This window comes from Zonotrichia albicollis, chromosome W (genome assembly GCF_047830755.1).
Source record: "Zonotrichia albicollis isolate bZonAlb1 chromosome W, bZonAlb1.hap1, whole genome shotgun sequence".
In the NCBI taxonomy this organism is placed as follows: domain Eukaryota; kingdom Metazoa; phylum Chordata; class Aves; order Passeriformes; family Passerellidae; genus Zonotrichia; species Zonotrichia albicollis.
Window position 1 is genome coordinate 5,446,207 of NC_133859.1, and position 16,533 is coordinate 5,462,739.

At 48.7% G+C, this 16,533-nt stretch overlaps 1 long non-coding RNA gene across 1 annotated transcript; it reads left to right on the forward strand.

Annotated features, from left to right (window-relative positions):
- The first annotated feature begins 5,540 nt into the window (after window positions 1-5,540).
- LOC141726944 (uncharacterized) lies at window positions 5,541-9,655 on the forward strand. The gene is made up of 3 exons (XR_012577901.1): window positions 5,541-5,703; window positions 6,774-7,543; window positions 7,805-9,655. It is a non-coding gene; the product is annotated as an uncharacterized LOC141726944 (long non-coding RNA).
- The last annotated feature ends 6,878 nt before the right edge of the window (window positions 9,656-16,533 follow it).

The window sequence follows — 16,533 nt, forward strand, 5'->3', positions numbered from 1 at the left end:
AATGTAGAGGTTACAAAATTTCATGGCTTAGTAGAATTAGTGTACAATTCCAAGTGTGTTAGTAACTGGCACGCCTTGAAGTAATTGTCGGCACTCGAGAAACAAAATGTTAGCCATTTCTAAACACCTTTTAACGAATAGCACCAGTTTGTTTAATATGCAAGGCCCAAAGATTAGGGTTAGTAAGATTATAGTGACTGGGCCTATTAGGGTAGAAATCAGGGTGGTGAGCCATGGGGACCAGTTGAACCACAACTCGAACCGGCCCTGTTGAGCTTCTCTATCCACTTTTCTTAGGTTTAGCCGATTTCTCAGTTTGGCCATGGAGTCTCTGATGACTCCAGTGTGGTCTGCATAAAAGCAGCATTCCTCTTTCAAGGCGGCACACGGGCCCCTTTGCTGCATGTACAAGAGGTCCAGTCCTCTCCTGTTTTGGAGGACAACCTCTGAGAGTGAGGAAAGGGATTTTTCTAGGGAAGAGATGGATTTCTCGATCCTTTGCAAGTCCTCGTCGACTGTCATCTTTAGTTGTGCCAGTCCCTGATGTTGTGTTGCAAGGGCCGAGATGCCTGTGGCAGCGCCGGTAGCTCCTAAACCGAGGAGCATTGCGATGGTGATGCCTGTTACCACTTCTCGTTTGTAGAGCCGGTTGGGTTCCTCGAACAAGCGGTACACATCTTCTTCCTGGCGATACAGGACTCTGGGGACAATTAGAACTTGGACACAAAAGTCAGTAGAATGATCGAATTTGTTAAGGAGTACACATGGGCTTACCCCAGATCGTTGACAGACCCACATTCCCGATGCAGCTGGGATCACCCGCTGGAACTTCCCTCCCTTAAGTCTGATGAATTCCCGGCAGATGTTGCCCATCTGCTTTGCCAAGGTTGCATTGCCAAAGCATTTGCCTTGGCCCATAACCTGACTTAGGGTAATGCCTCTCCGGAGGGTGTCCCATCTGCATTGGCGTGGATTGTCTGACCTGAAATCTGGGGTTCCCTGTAGGCTGTAACCGTTTCTTTGATGGCCCCCTCACCTGAGAGATGGCGTAGAACCCACCTGAATGGCTGGTGAGGGTAATATTTTGTGTCTGCCTGTCCTCCGCCTACTAACCCTAGAAACAAGATCACACAGAGATACCGTTACTGCTTTGATTTTGATGGTGCGAGCTTCTCAGGGGATGTCTGGTCGCTCGATGGCCTCTCTCTCTTTCCCGGCAGTGGGGCATATGGGTTGCGGGGGCATCCAAAGATCCAGTCCTGCAAACAAAGTCTCACAATTCTCATGAGTTTCTCTTTGAGGGTCTGGTTTAATAGATTTGAGCGGACACCATTTAATGTCCCCATCTTTTTTAACGGCCGCATACCCCCGCCCCGTGAGCACTAGTCTCCAACCCTGTTCCCACTCCCCTAGTTCATTTTTGATCACAACCCGTGGGCCTTCCTCTAGTGCTCGAGTGGCCCAGTGTCTCTGGGCAGGACTGTTTGTTTCATCCCCCCTAGGGAACTGATTTAACGCTAGCAGCGCAGTTGCTAGTATGCGCGCCTGGTCACCCGGGGGAATGGCATTGGTGAAGCCTTCTGTCTTTGCTAGTACTTCCAGCTTAGTTTTCAGAGTCTGGTTTGCTCTTTCAACGATGACTTGTCCGGTGCTGTTGTATGGGATGCCATGTACCAAGGCAATGTTCCATTTCGACACGAATGCTTGGACCACCTTTGAAATGAAGTTTGAGCTGTTGTCTGTTTTGATTTGTTTTGGCACTCCAAGCCATGCCACGGCTGTTAGCCAATGTTGGATGGTCGCTTTGGAATCGGTCTTAAGATGCTGTGTGGCCACAATCATGCCGCTGTACATATCTACGGTAACTGCGAGCCACGCTAGTGGTCTCAACAGCTACAACAGCTGGCATTGTGTAAAGTCTGTCTGCCATATTTCTGAGGCTTTGAGGCCTCTGGGGTTGACGCCACTCGACCACAGTGGCGACTTCTGGCAGTGGGGGCACGTGGTGACGACGTGCTTTGCGTCCGCGGTAGAAATCCAGCACCTTTTCGCAAGCGCTTTAGCTCCGATGTGAAGGGATTCGTGCAACTGACGAGCTTCTTTCAGTGTCCATATGCCCTTTGCTGCGGCGTCAGCCATGTCGTTGCCTATTTGGTAGAATCCTTTGATCGGGTCATGGCTGTTGACGTGGATGACTGATATGGTGCCTTTCCGTGAATAGAGTGCTTCCTCCAGCATCGTTGCCACTGTGGAGACTGACACACCTGGTCCGGACATGGCTAGGCACAGCTTGGCCACAAATATGGAGTCAGTCACAATGTTAAGGTGTTCTTCTGGGAACAGTCCGCACGCTAGCACTACGGCTGCTGCTTCAAGCTGTTGGACTGAAAGCGTGGGGTCGGTTGCCTTGACACATTGCCACTGTTCTCCTGACTGCCATACTGCCGCTGTGGTGGAGGTCTGCGATGATGCGTCCGTGAAGATGGTTGGTCCCGCCTGCGGTCGGTTGATTACTTTTGGTGGGAGGTCGATATCGATGACCGTGAGCAGCCGAGTCCAAGGGGGTTTTCCTGCGTAGTGAATCTCTCCTCCAAAGCCTGCAAGGGCCATGGCTAGATATTCAGATGTTGTTGTTGACTGCGCAGAGAGCTGTTTGCAGAAAGGCAGGTATATCTTGGAAGGTTCGATGCCCAGATGTCTTAGGGCGAGTTTCCTGCCTTTCATAATGAGGCTGCTGAGGCACTCGACTCCCAGGGAAAAGGCACGTGATGGTTTCCCCAAGACCACCCATAGTATTGGTTGGGCCTTGTTGGGGGGGGTCCTTGGGCTAAGGCTCCCACTCCCCCCTTTTTTGTAACGTGGACATACAGATCGACTGGAGCGCTTGAGTCCCATCTGGTGAGCACGCTCTCTGACATCTGACGTTCGATGAAGTTGAGGGAGCTTATCGCTTCCGGTGTCAGGGTTTTCTGCTCCCATGGGTTCTTCCCTTTCAAGAGGTCATTTAGAGGGTCCATGACCTTGGGAGGAATCAGGACGATGTTGCGGAGCCACTGTACGGACCCTACCAGCTGTTGCACGTTGTGGAGCATCTTGATGTCCTGGCGGATTTTCATCTGGGGAGGAGTTATGTAGGAGCTTGTGATTCCCACTCCTAGAAAGGTCACGCACAGTCCCTTTTTTATTTTCGCACTCGCTACCTCAAAGCCATTTGTCTTTAAGGTCTCGGAGATGGTTGATACCAACTGGTCCACTTGTCTTGTTGATGGCGCGGCAATCAGGATGTCGTTCATGTACTGCATGATGGTCACAGTCGGATTGCTCTGCTGGACTGGTGCGAGCGCTCGGTCAACTGTGATCTGGCAGATGGTGGCAGAGTTGACCATCCCTTGTGGAAGCATCCTCCATTGGAAACGTAGGTTGGGCCGCTGGCTATTTGGGAAGACGATGGAGAAGGCAAAATGCTCCTTGTCGTCTTCTTGCAGGGGAATAGAAAAGAAGCAGTCTTTGATGTCGAGCACTGCACAGGGTTGTCCTCTTGGTATCATCGAGTTCATGGGCAGTGAAGTTTGCACGGGGCCCATAGGCTGGATTCTTTTGTTCACTTCCCGCAAGTCGTGCAGGAGACCAAAGCCTTCACCAGACCGTTTAGGTATTACGAAGATGGGGGTATTCCATGGGCTGGTGGAGAGTTCTATATGATTCTTGTGTAATTCATGGCTAACTAACTCAAGGAGAGCAGTCATTCGAGGCGTTGACAAGGGCCACTGCTTGAACCACACTAGATCGACTGATTTCCAAGTCAGCTTGATGGGCAATGGCGGGTATGCGACAGTGGCCCTTAGAATAAATTTGTCACTCTAACGTCCAGCAGGGCTAGGGCATCCCTCCCCAACAAGGGTCGATCAGTGGGTGCTTGCCCACCTTCACGGGGAAGGCCACCCACGGGTCTCGTTCCCATGCTTTCATGGCCAAAGCCACCCAGGGGCCTCGCCCCCAGGGGGCTGTTCTTGGTATTCCTGAGGTGCAGATGGGCTTGATTGAGCCATTGGCTGGGCGACAAAGTTGGTCATTCCCTGAGGGGGTGGTGGTGGGCATGAGAGCCCTGTGCCCCATTGAGGATTGCTTTAGCTGGGCCGCTGCATGTTCCAGGTGGGAGGAGGCTGGATACGGCCCGGCTGCCCCCTCCCTCTCCCGTTTCCCTGAGGTCTGGATCTGCATTTCTTCCACATGCCCAGCATGGTCCCCTAAGTCTCCCCTGGCGTGGTGGAGCAGCTGCTGGCGGGCGTCCTGGCTGCGGGCAGTTTACTGCCACGTGGCCTGCCTGGCCACACTTAAGGCATGCCATCACACTGGTTATTGCAGTGTGAACTGCTGCTTGGATGGGGGCTAGGTGTTCTTCCTTTGCAACATGTCTGATCATGGCAGCAACATTGGACCCAGGTGGCAGTGATCTTAAGATGTCCTTGGTGGCTGAGTTGCATTGCTGGCGTAGGCACTCTGCCAGCACAGAACCCTTCGCCTCTGAGGGTAATGCAGAGGAATCTAATGCTGCCTGAAGACGGTCCACAAACTGAGTGAAGCTCTCACTCTCACTCTGTTTTATACTGGACCATGGGGAGGGTTTGGCTATTACTTTGGAAGCAACACGGATGGCTTCTCGGGCAGCACGGGTTGTTGTCATAACTTCATGGGCCCGCAGGCCCTCAGCCTGTGCCTGGGAAGTGATCAAAGTGGGGTCTGTGCCCATTAACCTCTGTATGCTGGAGCCGTGCAGTGGATGGTCTGCTCCGGCTACCAAAGCTAGCTGCTTTACACAATTGTCCTCCCATTCCTGTTTAAAAACAATCATCCCTGCCCCATCGAAAATCATCCTGCAAGTCTGCTTAATATCAAAAGGTAGCATGTCATCCCCTCCAAAAATGCTGTCAATGAGTGTGGAAACCATGGCAGAATTAATCCCCCTGTCTGCAATCGCTTTAATAATTGCCTGTACGTCTTTCGGGTTTACAGGGGAATAGGTCCTTTGGTTTCCGCCTGACCCCCCCACACGGACCGGGAACACCAGAGTGGCAGACAGAGCCCACTCCGCGCATGCTATTTTTATTTTCCGCCAGTGTGTAAGCGGGGTTCGATCTTTCTCTGATAACCCCTTCACCCACGCAGGAGCGCTGTGGCTAGTGACCTTATATGCCACTGCTCTCTTTCTGTTAAAACTAGAATCCGAGTCGGAACCCCCCGATCCCCCCTCGAGCTCGGAGCTCGAGTCAGAGTCCGAGCCAGAAGTTGACTGGCCGGACGTTTCCAGGCTGCTCTGCTGTTTTCTCGGGCTCCCACCCCGCCCCTTCTTGCGGGGGTCGGGCCATTCCCTCCCCCTGGGCTCCCCCCGCCTCCTGCTGGGGGAGATCCTTGCCCTATAAGGACCTAATATGAACTGAGCGCTCTGATTGGTCTTACGCTCCTCTGCGGGGGCGGCCCATTCTCCCCGCTCACCCGTGCATGCGTTGTTAAGCAAGCCGTCCGCATTTCCGCCCCCCGCCTCCTCCTTTCCACCCTGCACACGCGGTTCGGGGCCATTTTCAAACGCATACGGTGGGGGGGCGTTTTTATCGATCCCTATGGTGTCCGACAATCCGGCTGCTTCTGTCGCCTCCTCCGCGAGCCCCTGCCAAAATGCCAGCCCGTGTTCCCCCCCGTCTGATGGTAAGTCGGTCTGCTCGGGGGAATCCGGCGTTCGCGGTTCTGTGCCGCCGATCTGATCAAAGTCCTCCACGGTCTGCATTGCTGCGCCCACCCCCAACTGTGGCGTGACTAATAAACAAGTCTGCGTGGCTTTCCAGGTTTCTTGCTCTTGCCGAGCTTTTTGCAGAGCCTGGATAACTCTGCCCCACGAGTTTAGTGCTTTCCCTGAGCCTGAGGACATGGTTTCCTCGGCCAGAGCTTTTGTACAATTATCCCAAACCCCCGGATGGAGGATATCCACTGGGCTTTCTATAGCCCCAAGCCTAATCAGTCTCGGTAATGCAAGACATAGGTCTTTAAGCTTACACTCAATACCCCATTGTGCATGCATCTGACTTACGACCTTCGCTATGGCTTCCGTGGTCCACGTCGGTCCTGGGGCGGCCCCCCCCCACTGCACGAGGCCAGCTGTGCAGCCGCCGGTCCCCTGTCCAGGCGAAATCCCCTAACCCCAGGCGCTGATCGGCTCCCGGGTTTTTGGCACCAGATGTTGCCTTCAAGGCGTGGCGACCTGGTTCTAAGCCCCGCACGGTGGCCCAAAGCCCAGGGTCACACGGTCCATATGCTCCTGACACCAATGTGGTGAACAGCAAATGGCATTTATTGAGGGGTCACAAGGGTTTTTATGGCTTGGGCAGTCAGCGTCATTTCCTTCTGCTCACGTCCAGCTGGGTGCAGCCCGGCACGGAGCATGGGTCTGACTGCAGGGTGGGGGGTGTCCTATCTAACCGTACAGCCCGAGATTCTTCCGCACGCTTGTCCCTGACTCTCCACACCACCACAGAAAGAAGGTGAATCTCATGCCAGCAGAATCAAAAGACTTGTGAAGAAACCTGAAAAATGGACTCTCACATTTAAACCGGGTGATTGGATATTAATTTGTCCTGGGGTGACGTTATGATGCTTGTATATCCCCATTCATCTGTTCTGTGCCTTTAAGACCGGCACTGAAGAGTGGAAGTTTTGTTTGGGTTTCTCTTATCAGGACACAGAGACAAGCAGTACACAGAGCTGTTTTTTTTTACTTCCAGCTTTGGGCTTGCTGCTTTTGCTTGCTGCTTTTGCTTGCTCTCTTTTTCTGCACTTGCTTCTGCTCTGCTTTCTGCCTCTGCTTATTAGCTAGTTCTAGCTAAACAGTCCACATTGCTTCCTGGACTGTTTCTCCTCTCCTGTTCCTGTGACCATCTTGAACCTGCTCCGGACTGGGACCCGGGAACACCAAGGGTTCGGCTGCAGCGGCTGGCCCAGCGCCGGAGGGACTGAGAACAGAGCAACCACCCCCGAAAGAGACTTTCTGATTTTGCCATCTTTCTCAGAGCGGTGTCATCGGGTATTGTTCATTTTGTGTGCTGGGGGGTGCGGGGCCAGTCAAATAAACAGGTTCTTTCCACCTCTCTCCGAGGAATTTTTTCCCGAACCGGTTGGGGGGAGGGGCCGTGTGGGTTTCGCTTTCTGGAGGGGCCCTCCTTTGCAGATTCTTTAACAAATTTGCCCTAAACCAGTACAATTAAATAATGGAAAAAGACTTCATTAACCCCACAGTAGAGGGTGTAGATGTAAAATTTATCAGGATAGACGGTGGAATCAGCTACAAGAGAAAAAGGGGGCAGTCAAGTTCTTGGAAAAATCATAGACGGTGCCCCTGTAATCCGATCCCTTGTACCCTTTGATAATGAGCTCTCTCTCTGAAACAGCATAACAGTGATAGGTTAGACCCTCCTGAAGAAATACCCCTGCTGCCGAGAAGACTATACCTCTCCCGTAGCTTGAGGCAACCGAGTTGATGAGCAAAGGCAGACTGGTAAGTACCTGTGGAGGAATAGATTCTAACCTAACAAAGAGAAAGATTATGGAACAGGCGGAGCATGAACTCCTAAAAAGAAAAGGGGAATAGTCACTAAATTGGCAATGAATTGGCAAACATTTCAATTCAGAGGCAACATCTACCGTCTGACCAGGCAGGTTCTGGTTTTTCTCTTCTAAATTTTGTAACCTGAGTGGATAGATTCTGCCGGAGTTTTATATTGGGGAAGGGGATATCCCTGTGTCTCTACCCCTACAGGAGCTGTATAACTACCTGCGAAGTGGACCAAGTCTGCTTTCAATGCAACGGCTGGTGGACAATCTGGCAGACAAAGACAAAGAGCGACTAGAGGAGAAGCTGCCCCTGACCCTGCGGCCACTACTGATACAACTGAAGGGACACTCGAAAGCGGTCGACAGGGCCGTGACACGCCACCAAACGGCAAAGGAATTGATTGACACTGTTGAATCATTATCGCCTTTTTACATAAGGGGACCAGCGGGGGAAAAAACTGCCTTGAGTGTTATAGCCCGTATTGTGCCGCTTGGGTAGCACTGTAGTGTGGGGGTTGTGGTAAAACCTTTTGGGGGGAGCAGTCTTTGCTCTGGCACTTATGGTGGAACACATGCCAGCACAAGCACATATTTGACAGCTGGCAGAGGGACCTGAGAAGGCAGAGGGGGCTGTATACAGCTTCGGCTTTAGATCTTTACGAATCTCCTGAACAGAAGATTTTGGCTTACTATTGGTGGGAGATAAAGCATACTATAAAAAGGGTTAAAGCTCAAAGTAGGTCTTACATAGCTTCCGCAAGGTGTAGGAGATTGGTCCCTTTAACGCAGCGTTCTATCGTAGGGCCCATTAAAGGAGATCCTGATAAAGTATTAGATCAATGTATAAAAGAATTACAGGAGTTTAGACTACAACAACCAGGAGTAAAGCTAAAGGTTGATACAAAAAGGAAGGGAAAGAAAAAGGGAAAAGAAAAATAAAACTTATTTTTATTGTATTACTTAGCGCTGTAACAGCTGGTATAACAGGAATAACACGCTTTAACCAGCCAAAAAGAAAATATATATGTGTAACGTTTGCTAATCAAAGTAAACAAGTAAACAATCATCGTTTTGCCTGAGTTTAGGAAGAGTTATTAGCCCTTTTTGGACATGCTTGGTGGGCTTGCCTGTACTTTTGTGACATATGTTATAAGAATATTGGATGTGATTTTTACTGCTTTTGTTTATTTTGCCTTGCGTTTTAATTGTGTTTAGAACAGGGACAGTTGAATGATAGAAGAACCTTGGCATACTAATCTTTTGCTACTAGGAACCAAATACAACCAACTCCCAGAGGAAAAGGGAGCAGTAGACACACTACTCGGGCTCACTTTTGGGCCATGCATTTCATAGATTAATTGCCATAGTAAAGAGACACTTAGAAGCTGCACATTTGATGCTGTTAAGGAGCTAGCAAAACAAGAACTGAAACGATTTGATGAACGAAATGGATAAAAGAAAAAGGGGGGGATTGTAATGGGTTAAAACTTTAAGTTTGTTCATCAAAGCTGACAAAGTTATTCCAGTAAGACTGTTGCACCACATCCATTTGTTTGCCTAGTAAATTTCCAGACTTAAAAAGATAAGGAAGGTGAAACCAAAGACAATGGGTTTCACAACATTTGTTTATCTGCTTAGTAAACTGTTGACATGGGTGGTGGGCTTGCTATGATTGATAGCACAGTATTAGCTTATCCGCTCAGTAAACTTAAGATTCCAGGAACTCAGTAGATTGAGCCTAAAAATTCCAGGAATCAGACAAACCTACCAAATAAGGAAAAATACTGGCCTTCATCTTCAGACCACCGGGAGGCGGACTACGACCACCTAGCAACAGGAGGAGCATACGCAGAGTACTACCTTGAAGACACGTCAACCAAAAACAGGACTATATATAAACCCCGCGAAACACCACAAGGGTGTGAACCGTTGGTGGAGCGGTGACTCCGCAGCCACACCCAGCGCTTCCGGGTGGGTGCAAGCCTTTTGTTGGTTTCACCCAGCACTGACTTTGCCTACTATCGCTTGCTCTAACAATTAATAAATTACATTTTATTTGGACTTACTAGTCGGTGATTGATTCCTCACCACAACCTATAACACTCCACATTCCAACATCCCAGAGTCTGCCAACCATCCCTCCCCCTTCTACAACTTCTCTCTTCCTTCCCTTCTGTAGAAGCGAAGAGAGACGACCCATCCTTTGATCAGCATCGAACTCTGATTCATTAATCCAACATGCACATTTTATAACCGTGTTAATTAAGTTCATACATATTGCAAAACCCGAGCTCATCATTGGCGACAGATTATACACCAACCCCTCCTTTTGTTTTCAATACCTGTGGTTTGTTATTGAGACCAAGACTTGTTTTTCTCATCCTGTTATGAACGGTTCTCAAGACCTCCATGTTTGTCACTCTGCTTTCCCATATCTATCCAAGGACAAGGTAATTTACTTGTTATTAAAAAACAAGCCTGAGAATTCTGCTGTTTACAGAAACGTGCCTGAGAATTTTGTTGTTTACAGGATCAGGCTTGAGAATTTCCTGCTTACAGCTGCCTCTTACTTTTCCATCTGCTGTATATTTTCATGGCCCTTTTTTTTCTTCAAGCCATGTCTGAGCAAAATTCTCCAACACCCTTCTCACTTTTTTTTCTTTTCCCTATCTTTTCCTCTTTTATCAGATTCAACACACCTCAGACCGCACAAGGTGCACACACAACTAGTTTACTTCCAGAAGTAAGCTTACGACTTTCTTCTATTAGGATTGCAGTAGCTGCTATAGCTTGAATACATAGTGGCCAGACATGGCTGACTGGGTGCAAAATCTTTGATAAATAAGCTACTGGTCTTTGTGCTCCTCTCCACTCCTGAACCAGAACTCCATGAGATACCCCATTTTCCATATTTACGTACAGACGAAGGGGTTTTTTCTAATGAGGGTAAGCTTAAAGCTGGTACTGAGGCTAGTTTTAAATTCAGCTCTTCTAATTTAACATAATCTTCCTTGGTCCACTTTATAACATCTGTAAGTCTCTTCCTAATAAGTTGCTATCTGCCCCAGGGACCAATAAGACGTTCCCCATCCAAATTCTAGTTTCTCCCTCAATTACCACTTCTTTAATGACAGGAACTCTAAAACTCTCTCCTTTTCCTCCTGTTACCTTTTACAGTGTCTTTGCTTACACTCTAACTTTTAGTTCTATTTTTTCTTCTTGGGAACCCACTTTTAAAGTTATCACAGGCTCCAGATGGTATTTGTCCCCCAGAAAATAGAGCCTATGACCTCCCTATTCCTCCTCTGGGCCCATCTCTCAGAAAATTTTCAGATCTTTTATCCAATCAGGGCAATTTCTTTTATAATGTCCTTCAACTCCACAGTAAAAACAGATATTTTGAGAATTGTCCTGAGATTTGGTTTGTCCTGGAGTTCTGTTCTTTTCCTTTCCCCTGTCTCTATGACCTTCATGTCTAGGAATGGTGCCCGGGGGTTTTAGATTCCTCTGGAAACTACTTTCTTGCATAGTGATTACCATAAATTTTGCTTTCTCTTTAGCTTTTTCTTCATCTTTCTGGACATAAATCTTTTGAGTCTCCTTTAATAATCCATCTAGTGATCTATCATGCCAGTCTTCCATTTTTTTTCTAGTTTTTTTCCTACTATCTGGCCAGGCATTAGTGACAAAATTAATCCTTAACAGAGGGTGTCCCACAATACTCTTAGGGTCTATTCCAGAATATTGTTTCATATTTCTTCTAAGTCTGTCTAATCATTCAGTTGGAGTTTCTTCTGTCCCCTGATGTGCCTCAAAAGCCTTTTTATCATTTTGCCTTCGAGGTGCTGCCTCTTTTATTCCCTTGATTATCAAATTATGATAATCATTAATGTGTTTCCTCCCCTCCTCATCATTTTGACCCCAATTAGGAGGTGCTATTGGCATTTTCTGATCTCCTGGGGGGCCCTGCTGGTTTTCCCTTTCCCAAATTTTTATTCCAGCAGCCCTGATTGTTTGCCTCTCCTCCTGAGAAAAAACTATTTTCATTATAGATTGCATCTCTTCCCAAGTAAAAATGTTCAGACATAAGAATTGGTCTAATTGCCCAGCTGTGCCTATGGGATCATCTAATATTCCTTTTATTTCTTTTTTAAAATTTCTGACTTCAGAAGAAGCCAAAGGTGCGTTTATAAACCCCGTCCCTCCCTCTCCCATTGGAACCTCTCGTAGTGGGAATAAACCAATCTCTTCATCCCACTCTTTTTCTTCTTTATCCTTTATAACCTTTCTCCTGTGTTTTGAGGAAAGATCAGGGGAGGGCTGTCTTTTAACTGAGCTTCTTGTGTTTCTTCTTCAGGGAGAAAGTTTTCTTGAACAGCAGGAGCTGTCATTACCAAGGGAACGGGACCTTTGACCCAGGACTCCAGTGTGAATCAGGTATTTGTAAGGGACCCAGGGCCCCTTTCCCTCTGGGAGTGGCTTTTAATGAGTCTAAGAGAGAGGTTTGTCCACAGAGAGAGAATGCAGAAGCACCATCATAGAATGCACTGGAAGACCCTTGAGGAAGGGACCCAACAACTGAGAGAAGTGGCAGTATTGGAGGCTGTCACCGTTGAGTCAGAAACGGGATTGAAGGCGACACAACTCCATGCATTTTCAGAAGGCATAAAAACTCACTTTATTACAACTTCATGTTTTTATAAGCAACATCGTTCACCCAGAACCTGATTGGTTCTTAGTAACACCTGTCACCCAATTGGTTAATTAGGAACAACACCATCTTTCCATAAACATCACTTAGGACACGTTCCACATGTTCACAAACACCAGGTGCAGAGATTAAGATAAGAATTGTTTTAATTCTTTTCTCTCAGTTTCTCACAGCATTCCATGAACGATGCCTGGGAAACTATCTGTTTCTCTCTGAGAGTGTCCACAATTCCCCCTTTTTGTTTAAAGGAGGAGGTGGTGTTTGTAATCCTCCTTGGGGCCCCTTGCAGAAAGGAGAACAAACACAGCTCCAGAGGTTCCTTTAGCAATTTGCCAGTTATCAATTAGAACCTCAATCGGACGCTGACTTAGAATGGTCAGGGAGATTCTCCAACATATACCATTAAATTCTCTGCAATCCCATCCTTTTACCAACATCAAGTCTTGTTCCTTCTTACAAGAAATCCTTACTAATTCTAAGACAGTAACAAAATATCATTACTCTGCTCAAAGAACTGGCAGTCTAACTTGTCAACAACCCTTTTCCAGAAACAGAGAAAAAGATAGAATGTTCATTCCCTACTTGTAGAGGGGCCAACTGATTGATGGTCGGCATCTTGATCATCGTTCAAAGGTTGCCTGTTGGCTACATCCTGTTTTTGCTGTCACAAATCAGGGCAAACACACCTTGCAGGTATCCACCATACCCCAGTATCTGTGGAAATGCATGCATACCCACGACCCCAAGTGATAAGGTCACAAGGGTGCTCCCACTTATTAGTGGCTAGGTCCCGTATCCAGACTTTTGCTCGAGGCAGGTGCGTCCCACTGGAAGATTGCAATGAGACAAAGTGGTTTAGAATGATAGGACTGTTTGAATTTTGTGGAACTGTAAGATGATTGATTGTATATAGAACATTTTCCAATCGACTGTGCAGGGTTTCTCCAGGCATTCCCCTTTTTTGTTTTTCCAGAACATGCTTTAAAGTACCATGAGCGCATTCAACAATGGCTTGACCCATTGGAGAATGCGGAATACCAAGTTTACGTGATACTCCCCAAAAGCGCAAAAACTGCCGTGTCTTCTGCGAGACGTAGGCGGGTGTAGCCCCACATTTCTCTTCACAGAGAAAAGCAAGGCACCATTCTTCCCAAGAATATTTCTGGGATTCACATTCTCTGAACCTCAGAGAAAGAAAACACAATTCTTATCATTTGCTGTGCCTGTGTTTGTGCAAAAGTAGAATGCCACATGGAGATTGTTTATCCAAAGTCATGGTGTTTTGTTTCCTTGGCCTATTAGGGTCAAGTGTGTGTGTGTGCAAGGACTGTTGGGTGACAGTCACGGGATTCAGTGCAGTGCAGTGCAGTTGTGTGCAGGGTTGAGTGCTTGGCAGATTCAGTTTAAATGTAATGTAATATACTGTAATATAGTATAAAATAATATAGTATAATAAAGTAATTTATTAGCTTTCTGATAAGATAGAGTCCTCCTGATCATTCCTCCTTCGTCAGGGACCTCCCTGCATTGCTGTAAGTGGTGACCTGACGTGTGCTGTGGCCTGGACTGTAGAACCAAGACCCTGAATTTGGGCAGAGTTCGCAGTAAGGTTGAGCACAGAAGAATCTGCTGGATCTTCCCAGGAAAAGTGTCCAGAGATCTTCATGGGACAGATGGGAAAAGCCTCTAGGACCCTGCGGGATCCTGATCCTGGACACTGCCACCTGCTTTCTCCAGAGAGAAAGGTATTAACTGTTATGAGTAAAAAAAGGTTACCCATGTTTTTTAAGAGGTTGCAGAGTGAACAGGTTGGACCAGTTGCTGCCAGGGTGGAGTTCTAACTGTTTGTTATTGTAATCACCAGTCATTTTCGTTAACTACCGGTCATTGGTGGTTAAGAATCCCTCCTTTTGTCAGTACCACCCTGCCTGCTGCCACGTGGATGACCATTCTCCAAGTGTGAAAGGAGGGGACATTGGAGGGCATGCAAATGACCTCGGAGCCAGCATGCCACGGGAAAGCCATCCCACCAAACTTTACAAAACATCCCAAAAACAACGAGTCAACACAGAATTAAGAGATCAAAGTGATGTCTGGATGTGAGGAACAAAGCCCAGAGCCTGCATAGATGCTGAGACCCTTTTTTGCCCCTCGCCCTAGCCAAGGAAGGACCTCAGCTAGAGGCAGGACCCTGGGAGTCAAATTGAAAAAGCGAACAAGGGATTTTCCCCATGCTCTCGAGAGGACAGAATCCCCAGCTCTGCCCACAGACCAGTGGACAAAGCTGCACTCTTCCTCCTCCTCCTCCTCCTCCTCGTCACTCCGGGAGCAGTGGCAGAGTGAGAGCAGTGGCAGAGTAAGTGTGCACCCTTCGGTTCTCCTCCCCCTGAGCTGATCACTTTTAATAAAGGCATTAAAAAGGAGAAAAGTCTCCTGCCAGCGTTTATTTCATTAACCCTTTCCTTAGTCTCCCTAGGTAGAGACCTGGTCTTTTCTGGCCGTATTTGATCCCCAAGCCTTAGAAGCAGGAGTGGGGGAAGCTCTTCTGAAAGGCACTGCCTGATTGGGTGGGCTTTGACTTTGGAAAGAGATGTCTGTTGAAGTGAGCACTCAATTTTCATGGGGAGAGAGACTCACTTTTGAATTCTGGGAACTCATTATTTGTGACCTTGGAGTTCTCATTTCCCGGCAAGAACTTTACGAGTTTTTTGACTGGGCCAAATGCCATGGGCTTCCCATGTGCATGAATTTCTTCCTAGGACCCCCGAGTGTGGAATGCCCTGGGTGCATATTTTCTAAGGCATTTCCAACAGACTGGGAGGGTCCATCGGCAGCTGCCGACCTGGGAGCTGCTTTTCACATTTGTGAGAGGGGACCACATTCTTTTGAAGGGCGTTTCTGACTCGGTGGGGGCCTCCATCAGAGTTGTAGGGGGAAGTGTCCCCCCATGCGGACGGCCACCAGACCCTCTGCTGCGGCCAGAGGGAGAAGAGACTATTCAAGGACAGTCCCCGCCGCTGGCTTGCCCCCCCATGCAGAGTAGGGGTGCAGGCTTTGCCCAAGGTGCCAGCAGAGATTTTTTTTCTGCCCCTCTGGAGCATGTGCAAAAGGAGCCGTCAGCAGCTCTGACAGCAGTGCCACCTCTGGCACCACCTGTCACTGCGTCGCCCAGGTTGCCAGGACACGTGATTGACAGCAGCTGTGATCAACGAGAGCCTGTCTTCAAGAAGGGGCGTGCCTGCAACGCTGCCTGCCAGTCTGAAGATGCCCCGCCAGCCCTGCAGGCGCTACCGCCTCCAGCACAGCCCATCATCGGTCTAATCGCGGTGGCCCTGCCCTTGCCTGCCGCATCAGGTGGAAATGTTGAAGCTGTTGACAATCCCCAACAATTCCCACAGCCTCTTGCTGCCCCGGCTCCTGTTCAGCATGCCTGCTGTGATGCTGAGAACAGGGACTAGCCAGCGGAACCACCCCCGCCACCTCCCGCCGGCCTGGCTCCTGTTCAGGAAGATGCTGATGACGGCGACCAGCTTGCGGACCCGCCCCGCCTCTGGTGGTGGCTGACACAGAACCCACAGTCAGCCCACCACCCAGTCCCACAGCAGCAGAGCCCATGCCAGAACCGCCTCGTCTGGAACCAAGAGAGACAAGCACTTCTGCCGCCCCCACAGTTGATCCTGCCACCCCCGCTGTTATGAACAAAAATTCTGCCAATTTTTTCTGTGAGAAAAAGGTTACCACTGTTGCTGCTGGGCTGCTGCTTGTGTTATGGTAATTACAGGTCGTTGTTGTTAATAGTTGCTTTTGTATCAGTAAAAGCCCTGGCTGGGGCGAGTTAATGGCCCTTCTCTGAGACAGTGAAGGGTGGGTAACCTCCCGAACAGTGAGGAGAAGAGACTTTGGAGGGGAGGGATATGCAAATAACTCCAAGGACCAGCATGCTGTGTGGGACGCCTACTCCAAACGTGCGGGAAGAACCCCAAAAACAACAAGCCACCTAAGAGTTGAGAGATTGGAGTGATGTCTGGACGTGAGGAGCGGAGTGCTGGGCCTGCAGAGATGCTGAAAACCTACGTTGTTCCTCACCCTGTCTTCGAGAGCCCCCGGGCAGGGTCTGGGAGGAGGCGAGACTGAGACCAATTCAACATTGGAGGGTCTTGAAGCCCTAAAGGCTCCTACGAGGATCGGACCCCCAGCTCTGCCCCTAGTGGACAAAGCTGTGC